Source organism: Mauremys reevesii, linkage group 12, assembly GCF_016161935.1.
Source record: "Mauremys reevesii isolate NIE-2019 linkage group 12, ASM1616193v1, whole genome shotgun sequence".
NCBI classification, from domain to species: domain Eukaryota; kingdom Metazoa; phylum Chordata; order Testudines; family Geoemydidae; genus Mauremys; species Mauremys reevesii.
In genome coordinates, this window is record NC_052634.1 from 15,388,657 (window position 1) to 15,400,669 (window position 12,013).

Genomic DNA, 12,013 nt, shown 5'->3' on the forward strand with positions numbered 1-12,013 from the left:
ACTTGGTCATTGGTTCAAGTCCAACCATATGCAGCCTAGATGGGCCCAAGCTATAAGTCAGCATTCGAGCCCATAGCATTGCCTGTAGCCGGAAAGACAGGATTTCTGATGAATGCAGAAGGGATTCTTTACTGAGACACACACAGCCTGTAATGATTGATAGCTGCCAGACTGCCTAATGCACTGTGTTGTCTTCTATCAGCATCACACCAGAGGGCTCCCTTGAAACCAGGCCTGTCCTGGAAAGTCACGGGATGGACTGCTGCCTGGGAGTCCAGCTCAGGATCTGAACTTACAGTTTGATCCTAGCTCCATGATGTGCCTGTGCCCCAGATCTGGCCTACCCATCAGTTCTAAGTGAGTACCACTTCCCTGGCTCAGGAGCACAGCAGTTTTTGGAGGTAGTATCTCAGTAATCAGAGCAGCTTCAGGGAACGTATGGTCTTGCAGGCAAGGCACTGGACTGGGCTTCAGGAGATTTCCGTTCAATTCCCAGCTCTGCCACACACTCCCTGTGTGATCTTGGGCTATCACTTAGTTACTCTGTGCCTCAGTTTCTCCTCTGTAAAATGGGGCTATTTATGCAACTACCTTCATTAACGCACGTGGGGTGCTCAGTGGCTGTGGAGATGGGACTATATACATACTTAGATGGACAGAGCCCATGGCTTTTTCTTGTTTACTCTCTCTCCATCCCTGCCAGATCTGGTTAGTTCTCTTCTCACCTTCTTGACAGCCAGAACTGGAGCCATCAGTTACAGTCACCGAGAGTCAGACACTGACCTCTCTCCTTAATAGCTGCCAGTACCCTGAAGTTTAGAGAGACCCACTCTGAGGGCATCTCACACACAAACAAAACAGAATGCGGCCAGGCACAAAGCCTCGTGCTGCGGAGAGGGTTTAACAGGCTCGGGGCTTTTTCAGAAGGTTCTCACAAGACCTAAGACAGGGGTTGGGGTAACTTTTTTCTGATCCACATGACAGAGATCAGCTCTGGGCTTGACTGAGCTAATATCTGGCAGCTCCAGAAATTTTCTGGGGTTAAGTTTCTTGCTCTTTTGTTTGCAGAGATAATATTCCAAATAAGAAATCATTAGCTAGCTATCAGCATGTGTACCATCTATCTAGCTATTGGGAATTCTAGACATTTTTTCCCAAAACCTTTTTTCAACAATAACTGGCTTTTCGATTAAATGGAAATGTTCAAAAAAATAAAACCAAACAAAAAAATCCCCTTCTCCCTTGTCAGAAAAAAAGAGGTGGCTTTATTCAAGTTTTTTGATTAAAACAAAAAAAAGTGACATTTTTGAGAGAGATGAAAAATGTAGTTTTTGTTAAAATTTTTGTGTGGGGGAAAAAATACTTCCCAACCAGCTCCTCTCCCCTCTCTGTCTCTCTCACTGGCTAGATAGATAGATGGATCGATGGAGATTTTCATATTGGGTTCTGAATTGATCGACTGCTGTCCCTCTTCCGACAGGCAGGCAGGAAAGAATTCTCTTTCCAACAGCATCTCAGCAAGCCCCACTCTCAGTGCTGTGCGACGTTTCCTTATGCCCTCTAGTGATGGAAATGCCACATCATTTTTGCTGACCCACCTACACACGCTCGCCCTCACAGAAAAACTGGAAATAGGGCCAAGAAAGAGATGCACTATGTAAACTGTCAGCGCTATTTTTCTCTGCTATCTCCTCGTTCCTTTTGATTTATTTTGTAGCGTGTTTCCCCCAGGCTGTGCTGTTTGCTCGCGTCTGTTTCTTCTCCCTTCTCCAGTCGACAGCAGCCACGCAGCTTTCTGAGGGCAGCAGCAGCTGCCCTGTGCTTCCCAGGCTGTGGCCAGCCTCAACCGCTGTTCCTTCGGGGGAGGTTGCAGAACTTAGCAGATGCAGCTGTGGAGCATCCAGCTGCAACAGCTCTTCATGCAGAGGAGAATCAGATGGGTCTGGCAAGAGGAATGCCCTGTGATGGCAGGGGGGTGGTGTTAGGTCCAATCCTGCTGCCCTTATTCAGTCAAAACGTACATTGACATTGACTGACGAGGCCCATGGACTGCACTACTCATCAACAAGAGACCCAAGTGGCAGTCCAACTTGTTCACCTGTTGTTATTGTGTAGGCTGCAAGGATCATGCAGTTCCTGTGCAATTACACATCAGTTAAGTGAACCCCACGCACTTCCTATATAAAAAGCAAGTGCTTCCATACTGCGTTTGTCCTGCAAAATAGCCTATTGTCCTTTCAGTTCTTTACCACGTTGCTAAGTGTGTAAAACTCAGAGCTCCCAACAACCAACAGTGCGTAGTTCAAACTGACCCGGTCCTTAGCATTAAGAAACAGGGCAAAGGTGATACAGCTGGTCTAATTCATTGGGCAGTCAAGGTTTCATTTGCATAATGTGGCATTGAAATGGGATCTGGTACAAAGGCCAAGACTGGTTTGCTGTGTGGGGAGCTTGGAGAGGAATAATATATTGTTTTAGTCTTTATGTGCTACATTTTATAATCATCTTCCAAATGAACGACCTGCAAGGCAGCTGTCACAGCGAGCGCCCACAACGCAGTAGTGAGGCTGACACCCGTTTGGGAAGGGCCGGGAGGGATTAGCAGTGCAAAGACAGGGGCTGCATAGAGTTAAGCGGTGCCAATACTTGCCTTGAAACCACAGCGGCCATTGGAGGTGTGCAGCACCCAGAGTGGGCTGGCATTTGTTACCATCCGTGTTATGTGGAGGGGAGGGGCACAGGTGGATATTTAAATTTGCCTTTTGATTTCTGACAAGCTCCGCTCAGTGACTTCTGCAGAGCAATGGTTCCCCAAGAAGGGAGGCAGATGAAAATCAGCCTGTTAGTTTACGAACTGTTTCTCGCTGGCCTTCGGTTCTGCTGGAACCAGGTATTGCAATGATGTGAGTAATGTGTGCTGCTGCCCTCTGCTGGAGGGAATAGAAACTACATAGCTGTGGGTCTTAGGCCTTACACTGCTAACTGCCTTTCTCCTCTATCTGAAGCAGTAGGAGCCTGTGCTTGTGAGGAGGGCACGCCTCCCAACATTTCAAGTGGCCTAAGCAGGCTGGGTCCTGTACCCATAAACTAGGAGGCCTGGGGGGAAGCAGAGTGAGCCCACCCCTCACTCACTGACCCACGGGGCTGGCTGGGCTCTGCTCCACGCTCCCTAATGAGCAGGCAGTCAGGTCAAATTTGTGTGAGTGGTGTTGCAACCCTGAGTGCCAGGAGCCAGTTTGCAATGCCCGGAGCAGGGAGCCGAGCCTAGCCAGCCCCATGGGACAGAAGCCACTTCAAGCAGGACAGTGTGTTGTGTGGGTCAAAGGGGGACAGTCCCATGAAAAGTCTGGAAAGGGGGCTGCCTTTCTGTTTTCTGCGAGCCATTCTGATATGTCAGTGCAATGGGTCTCTTCAATCTGATCAGGAGGGTTAACTTCAATATATGCATGGGATCACTTGACCTTAAAGGAACTGTCTTGTAAGCAAGCACCTGCAGAAGATTTGCTGCTTCTTACTGTGTGAGCAGATGCAGAGCCAGACACTGAAGCCGACCTGTCCAATGAGCAAAATTCCCCAAACAGCACTGAACCTACCGTGTGACTGTGGGGAATGTTATTGGCTTTAACAGGGGTTCTGGAAATCAGGACTCCTTGGGCAACTGACTCCCTGCGCGGTCTGCCTTGGGCGATACACCCACTCTCATTGTTGACCTGGATTCCAGCTGGGGGAGGAGAGGGACTGACTGGCTATTGAGATACTCAGACAGAAGGTTCTGTAGAAGTGCAACCTATTGTTAACTCAGCTGAGAATTCAGGGTTGCCAACTCTCACAGTTTTACTGAGAGTCTTGCAATATTTTGTGCTGTTCATAAAAGCTCTTGACCCTGGCGTCATTTAGGTACATCAGAATCTCAACTTTTGTTACACAGAAAAGTGAACTTCTGCTATCCCTCATGGTTCTGGAGAAATGCTGGAAACCATGAACCCTAAAGGTGCAGAACCCAGACGTCAGAAAGAATTCCCAATGCAGTATTTTTACATTCTCGTAATTTTGGGAGTCCTGACTCTTGAGTTTTGAACACTGGGTGTTGACCAGTGCTGCGAGTTTCAGATCAGACCCTCATAATCTATAGGCGTCAGCTCTCCCGGAAGGGAGCTGTCTCCTGTCCGAGCTGACAGCAGACCTGCTGATCCTGTCCCTGGTCAGTACCTGCTTGCATTCCCCTTTCCCTATTTTGTGCTAGTTGGATGAGTCACCTGACCTCACACTTCAGCTCCATAGGTCGCACGTAACCATAACCTGTACGCTGTGGTTGTGGTTTCCAGAGATGGCTCAACATGAGCATCCCCTCCTCCTCTTTTAATGCACTTGCCTAGCCCCTCGTTATGCTAATGGGAGTAGCAGCTGTTAGCTTCAAAGCAAAGTCAGACCTGTACAATTGCTAGGCAGTGAATAGGATGTGCCAGCCCCATGCTGTGTGAATGTGTGCATGGATCACAGAAAAAAGGTACATTAGCTAATTAATTCTTTGTTGCATTAAAGTTGTCATTAACATTGAGCTTATTGTGGAATTCACCCCAACAATCATGTTTACACTTGATCCCAAGCAGAGAACAAGTGGCTGCTTCCTTCCAAGCTATTCAGTGCCTTCCGCCGGAGGGGAGGAGGAGACGGTATAGCCTGCGGTTTAAAATCCCAGCTTTTCAAAAGTAATTTGATGTCAGGCAAGCCTGGTCCCAAAATGCACCGGGATGCACATGCAGTAGATTAGATTGGTTCATACTGGAGAATGCTCCTTGAAGAGACTTTAACACAGCAAGCGATTGTATGCAGATCAGGGGGGCATGTGAAAACAATCACCCACAGCAAGTGTACTAGGAGGCTTTCAAAAACTTGACTTATCTTCGGGAGACAAACATGCCTTGCTGACAAGCCCACAGTGCACTACGTGAATACACAAGCACATCGCCGGGGCCAGAGCAGAGCTCCCAAATCCTGATTCTGCCCAGCAATACTTGAGATCCTCCGGGAGAGAGGGTGGAGCTGGCAAGATTCATTCAAAATTAGCCCCTTTTTAGTTAGCACTATGGGGTTTCTTGCACTTTCTCCGAAGCATCCAGGACTGACCTCTCCACTTGGAGACAGGATACTGGATTAGATGGACCTCGGGTCTGATCCAGCTTGGCAGTTCCAAAGGAGCCTGTGGTAATACTTGTACTCACGCTCAGTAGCACCTCACTGCACAAGAAATCCATCAGAAAGTGCTCCTGCGGGATAGCTCATGTTATTATTGAGTATCTGTATTGTGATAGCACCTAGGAGCCCAGTCGTGGCCCAGGACCACACTATGCTAGGAGCTGTACAAACACACAACACAAAGATGGTCCCTGCCCGCAAAGAACTTACACTTGAAGCATGGTATCAAACCTGACCCTAGGTTAGCACGTAGTTTTCAGACCCATCCTGATGCACGTGTTGCTCATAAGGTTTTAGGAAGAGTTTAGCTGGGTAATTTTCAGTGTATGGGTTGTACAAGGCCGTTGACCTGGACTGTTTGCTTTTCCATGCTCCTGGTGCATGGTGGGAACCTAATTCACAAGTTTCTGCTCCCAGACTATGTGTAAACAGGAGACTTGCAGCCGGCTCGCTTCCCCAGACACATTTTTGGCCAGAGAATTGTCTGTGCTAAAGGGCAGAGAGCCATCGGGATTTGTGGATGTTTCCATGTGTAGCCAGAGACCAACTGTGTTCTCCAGGAGACAGTGTGTTGTCTAGTGGGACCTTGGGCAAGTCTTTGTGCCTCTGTTTCCCCTCCTACTGTTTGCCTGTCTTGTCTATTTAGATAGCAAGCTCTGTGGGACAGGGGCTGTCTTTTACTCGGTGTCTGGGACTCTGATCTCAATTGAGGTCTCGAGGTGCCATTATCATTGTGCTAATAATAATTCCCACAAATTTCAAATCCTCTTACCCTGTAAGTCTCAGAGCACTGAACATCCCACTCCCCTTCAGAACCACCCCCGCCTACCAATGAATCTTTGTCCTGGGAGCGTATCTTCAGCCCTTTCCATGCCAATAGGGCCTCCAGAGATGCTTGCTCAAAGTCTCACTTCATCTGTTTAGATATATATATTTACTCCTTGAAATCCACAGAGGCTGATATATTTGTACATTTCCACTCCAGCAGCCATGCGGCCTCTTCCCATTAGTGAGCATCTGGGATGATTCCGTTAATACTTTTTTCAAAAGAAAAGGCATGTTGCACAAATTGATAAATAATGTGATGCAAAAAAAAAAGGCAATCAAAATTAATTAGAGGGAGGTGGTTGTTTTTCTCTCTCCACTTTCAGGAGCTGGCTTCTCCCCAGGGAACTCTGCTATTCAGAGAAATATTGATAATAATTAAGGACATCTCTGATTGCAGCAACGACTTGCTAGTTAGTGGCCAAGAATGTTCAGGGACATCCTTTTTATGTCTTGTTCAAAGGATGGCTTCTCTAGCAGCCCTGTGTCCTAGCACTTGGCTGGGTGTAACAGGCTGGGGGCGGAGCTGAGCCAGCCTTGAGTACAGGATGAGCTGCACCTGGGTTGAATCAGGTGCTCCCAGGCAGCAGTAGGAAGCTGGGGCAATGAAGCTGTAGGAGAAGGCCTCCTGCACTGGTCCCTGAGGAAGGAACAGTCTCTCAGGTAGGAGGGATTCTGTCTAACTGAAGGTGGGGTGGAAGGTTATGTCTGTGTTTGCTTGAGAACTTTGTTAATGTAATATAAAGCCAGCCCCAAAGAAGGACTGTGGAGGTTGGTGAAGAGGAAAACAGGCCTAGGGCACAGCAGAAGCACCCCTGGCCACTAGCAGGTGCTTGGGTGGTGGCCAGCCCTGTTACATGGGGGATACTAATTCAGTCCTGGTCTGGCAAACATTTCTGGGTCTGAGTAACTGTACACATGTATGTAGCCCCATTGCCCACTCACATGTGTAAGAGTTTGCAGGGCTGGGGGCCGAGCAGGAAGACCTCTAGCTAATCAGTTAATTTATGATGGTGCCAAAAACATGGTCCCTGTACAATATGCATTTCTTCAGATGTGTCTTAAAATGTGCCTCTCCAAAGCTCGCTCTTTCTTCTCCCTGGCTCTGCAGACCATGGAGGTCCTTGGCTGTTTTCACTAGTTGCCCCCCGTCCCTTTCGGCCAAGGCCATGTTGTTCCCCTTGGTGGTAATTCACACTGGCAGTCTACCTACACTGCAGACAAGGGGTGTGATTGCAGCTTTGATAGACATACCCGAGCTAGCCTCACAGCTAACTTGAGTAACAATAGCCATGCTGTGTCTCTGCACAACTACCTCAAATATACCAAAGAGGAGGGATGATACTGAGCAAGAGCCAAGGGCTCTTAGGACAGTCTATTTAGGATATGTGATTGCAGCATGGATTAGCATTGCTACCGCTAGATCAGTGCTAGCTTGAGAATCCGTGCAGTGTAGCTGCAGCATCGGGGCAGTGATGCAGGCTAAGCTCTGGAGTACAGTACAGTGCCACTCAGGCCTGGGCCCTTACACTCCTGAAGCCCTAAAGGTGGGGGAGTCTCTTTACAGGAGCTCAGTGCTCTTCAGTAGAATGCCATTCTCACTCCATGACACTGCATTTCTGTGAGGGTGTCACGTCTGCACCTCTGTGTGTATGGGTTTGCACGTATGTTGTACATGTGCTTCTGTGTATGCAGGAGCATGTATGTATGTGCATATGTGTGCAGGTGTATGTCTGTGCATGCACATCTGTACCCAGGCTTGTGTCAGTAGGTGCATGCGTGTGAGTGCATGTGTAAACCTAAACACCCGTATTTGTGTAGGTGCAGAGTATTCCAGCTCAGCTAGCAGTAGGTACCAAACTCATCCTGTGATAAGTCCTTTTCATTTTTGTTTTTTTTAATTTTTTCAGACCCTTAATAGTTAATTCCATCCCTTTGCTGCCAAAAAACCCAACCCCTCCCTATTTTTATCTCCGAGTTCATCACAAAAGGCTCATACTTCCACCCTCTCTATGATTAAAAATTAGGAGACCAAATTCTACAGTGGTGTCTTATAATAATAACCAAATCTTGGGAGTGCAATGGATGAATAATGGATCACGGCTCTGTCTTAAAGGCTTCTCGCTCTCTTTTCTGTGCCGGAGTTTGAATGGCAAAGTAATGAGTCCTTCCTCATTTCATAAAAGTTACAGATGTTGAGAGCCACTGCTGATTTCTATTCATCAGGTCCGCCCCTCCCCAACCAGATCTCCCGGTTAATGAGCCGGGAGCCAATCAATAATTCATGGCTACATGAATAACCGGGGGATGATAACCGCTTATTTGGGAAGATGTAATCAGGACCCATTCTCTCTCTCTCTCTCTCGCTCTTTTTTTCTCCTCTTATCTCCTTATCAGTTCCCTGTGACTCACTGCTAATCCAATAGACTGAAGCAGGAGCCGAACAATAGATTAGAAAACAAGGTACTTACAGTATGTGGGAGAAAAGCAGTTCCATGCTTAGGTGTGTTTTTTCTCCCTCCCTCCCCCTCAATGACCTAGGTCCTTTTGTCAGGCAGCTCAGAGAGAGGATGGGCCACGTGGAGAGACTATGATTAGAACGCACGGCTGCTAAAAAGTTTTCAATTTCATCTCCTAGGATTGGCCTTGTACAGACATCAATGGGGAATATTCAGTGTCTGCATGTGACAGGTCCCCCATTTTGCCCTGCAAGCTTCCTATGGGAAAGAGGGGTTATTTTTTGTTCCAGGAGAACAGACTAGAGGAAACCTCCTTGCCTAAAAATGCCTTAGGTGTCTCCTTCACTGCACAGCTTTTTAGGAAAATGGGAGCCAGATAGACAGCTAGATACAGGTGAGGAATTATGGATGCGATCCACAAAGCAATTTGGGTACCTAAACTCCAGATTTAGGCATCTAAGTCCCTGTGCGTGTGGCACCACTGTGATCCACAAAACTCCTGCCTGGCTTCAGCTAAACCTGTAGGTGCCTAAATTCACTTGGCATCTGGCCTTTCCACTGCAAAAGTTCCTCACTGCTTACATTTTAGCCCTCAGCCATGAACCCTGCTGCCCACTCTAGGCCAGCCGTCAGCTTTTCCATCTGTAAAAGGAGGAATGATACTTTTTGTAAGCTTTAATAGACAGTTTGTAACATTTGTAAGCCTAAATTCATTACAGCACGTCAGACCCTTTGAAATCCTCACCTGAAAGATGCAGAAGAGTTAAGTGATTATGACTATTATTACTATTGTTCCAGTTAGGGGAGAGGATTGTTGCTGTAATTTAAATTGCTGGTGATTTCGAAGTCCTTGTTTCCTCCCCCTGGAAGAAAACCTGTCTTTGGGCTGTTTGTGTGTTCCATGAACCTCAGCGAGATCTCAGCACATTCCCTGTTTGATTCGCAGCCAGAGCAAGTGACCACACAGGGATTGTTCATGTATAGTCTCATTCCCATGCGGTCCCATTTCTATGGTACTGTATGTCTCTGCACATGCCTGGAATCCGTCCTACGAATAGCTGGAGAATGTGGATCCCTGTAGAATGAGAGGCACGAATAGTAAGGAGAGGTAGTTCAAACCTAAACCCCAGAGCCCCTAAACTTGGCATCTGTTTGAATAGGGGGCCAGTTTGGAACTTTGCCAATGAGCTGCCCTAAACCCCAAGAGGTGCTAGTTGAAATTTGGGATAGTTCAGGTATGTGGCTCTGACAGCACAGGCCAATCTGTAGACATAAGACGTGTGTGTAATGCGGTGCATAGTCACTGTCTATATGTGTGTGTAACTGTCTCAGGCTGGTTAGCCTTTAAGGCAGGGGTGGGCAAATTTTTTGGCCTGAGGGCCGCATTGGGTTTCAGAAATAGTATGGAGGGTGGGTTAGGGGAGGCTGTTCCTCCCCAAACAGCCAGGCATGGCCTGGCCCCTGCCCCCTATCTGACCCCCCCCCCTGCTTCTCACCCCCTGATGGCACCCCTGCCCCATCCACCCCCCCTGCTGTCTGTCCCCTACTGCCCCGGACCTCCTGCCCCTAACTGCTCCCTGCTGCCCCATCCAACCCCCTCCTTCTTGACTGCCCCCACCCCATCCAACCACCCCTTCTCCTGTCCTCCCCGCTGCCCCATCCAACCCCTTCTCCCTGACTGCCCCCGGAACCCCTGCCCCCATTCCACCCCTCTGTTTCCCGCCCGCTGGCCACCCCCCCCCCGATCCACAGCCCCGGTCCCTGACCACTCCCCTGCCCTCTATCCAACCCCCCTCCACTGTTCCCTGCCCCCTTACCACTCTGCCTGGAGCACCAGTGGCTGGCAGCGTGGCTGCACCAGGACAGGCAGCTGCGCCGCCTGGCTGGAGCCAGCCACGCAGCACAGAGCACCGGGGCAGGCTGGGCGCTGCAGCTGCATGACCCCAGGAGCTCACAGCCCCGCTTCCCAGAGCATTGCGCCCATGGCACAGTGAGCTGAGGCTGTGGGGTAACAGCGAGGGAGGGGCCAGGAGCTCAGGAGCTGGGCAGAATGGGCCCTCAGGCCATAGTTTGCCCACCTCTGCTGTAAGGCTTAACGTAGTTATTAGACCCAGCTGGGGATTTCCATCAAGAGCTGGGTGAGCCCAGCTGGAAAGAGGAGACCTGGAGGACAGTGCGGGGGAGAGCCCTGTCTGAGAAGCAGCCTGGAAGAAGGCTGAGAAGGAGAAAGGGGAGAGGAGCAGACAGGCTACTGCCAGCGTGAGCTGGAACGAGAGCCTGACCAGAGGCAGGCACCCTGCTGAGCAGCAGCCTGTCTGAACCCCTGGGTGAGGAGAGTGCCAACCTAGACAGTGGGGTTGTGGGAGGCACAGGAGCCTGGGGCTAGGTGTGTCGGTGAGGAAGGGCGGCTGGCTGGGCTGGGCTGAAGTTTCAGTTGTTTTGAGTATTCTGTTGTTCTTTTGTTAAAGGACTTTGTGGCCCTGGAGGGAGTGGTGGGGGGACGGGACGGGACTGAGGCAAGAGTTGCTGAGTGCCACAGCCAGACAGGAGGGGTGTGTTGGCAGGAGCAACTTGGCCACAGTAACCAATTCTGAGGTGTTGGGGAGCATGCTTCCCACCATCTCCTGACTTTAGCCCAGTGGCAGAGAAGCCAGCAAAGACTGCTGAGTACCTTCTTCTCAGCCCAAACGTACAGGAACCCCAGGCGCTGAAGCAGAGATGCCCATGTGGGTGCCAGACAGGGCTCAGTCTGCTTCAAACGTTCGCAGTCACATTGTTCAGCTGGTACCCACTAGCTCCCAGAGTGGGTCATAGCTGTGCCCCCCTCCCAAGCATAGTGAGCTCCCCTGTGTAACTGAGCAGCTTCCCTGCAGCAGCATCTGCTCCCCAAGGCATGGAGGTGAGGATGGCATTCACCGTCCACTCTGCCTGTCCAGTGGAGAAGGAATCTTACATCCCACCTTCCCTCCAGTCATCTGCCTGGGTGAGGCAATGACTCCCTTTCCTGTCTGTCTATAGATGGATCTGCCATCACCGGGGCATCTGAGCACCTTTCTCTCTTGTTCTAAATAAATCTTCTACTTGGGCCCAGGGAACAACACAACCCTCCCCACCCCCACAATGCACACACACCCATCCTCAAGCTCTGCCTGTCATAAGGGACTTCAAGCCAAATCCAAGGGCCATCTGAAATATGGTGGGGGTCCTTTTGCAATGAGAGGGCATTCAGTGCTCTTTGTGGCACGAGCCGCCTTTCCGATAAGCCCTGTTAGATGTCGGTTTGGAGCTGGGCAAAGGTGCTGGATTAGCAGCTGTGGAGAGCAAAGAACTCTGGTTATCTCCCCAGAGCAGGTCCAGGACACGGCGCACCTGGTCAATGAACCCAATACCTGAGCTGAGAGCTGCAAAATGCCACCTCACCCCCACACATGCGAGAGGGAGGGCAGTTCAGGGTCGATGGCCCATTCAGTTCTTGGCTTCTGGGCTGAAATCTCCAATTAGTGCCAATGTGCTGGTGGTGTTGGGAGATGCAG

General features: G+C 49.7%; 1 protein-coding gene across 3 annotated transcripts in view; it reads left to right on the forward strand.

Annotated features, from left to right (window-relative positions):
* Positions 1–12,013, forward strand: part of KIRREL3 (kirre like nephrin family adhesion molecule 3) — a 262,110-nt gene that overhangs the window by 60,145 nt on the left and 189,952 nt on the right. Inside the window, exon 1 of one of the 3 annotated variants that reach the window (XM_039496139.1) lies at positions 6,553–6,684. The exons of the other annotated variants lie outside the window; for them this stretch is intronic. The gene's annotated coding sequence lies outside the window, so the exon portion shown is untranslated. Of the gene's footprint in view, positions 1–6,552; positions 6,685–12,013 lie in introns of those variants that run through there. 3 annotated transcript variants of the gene reach the window in all.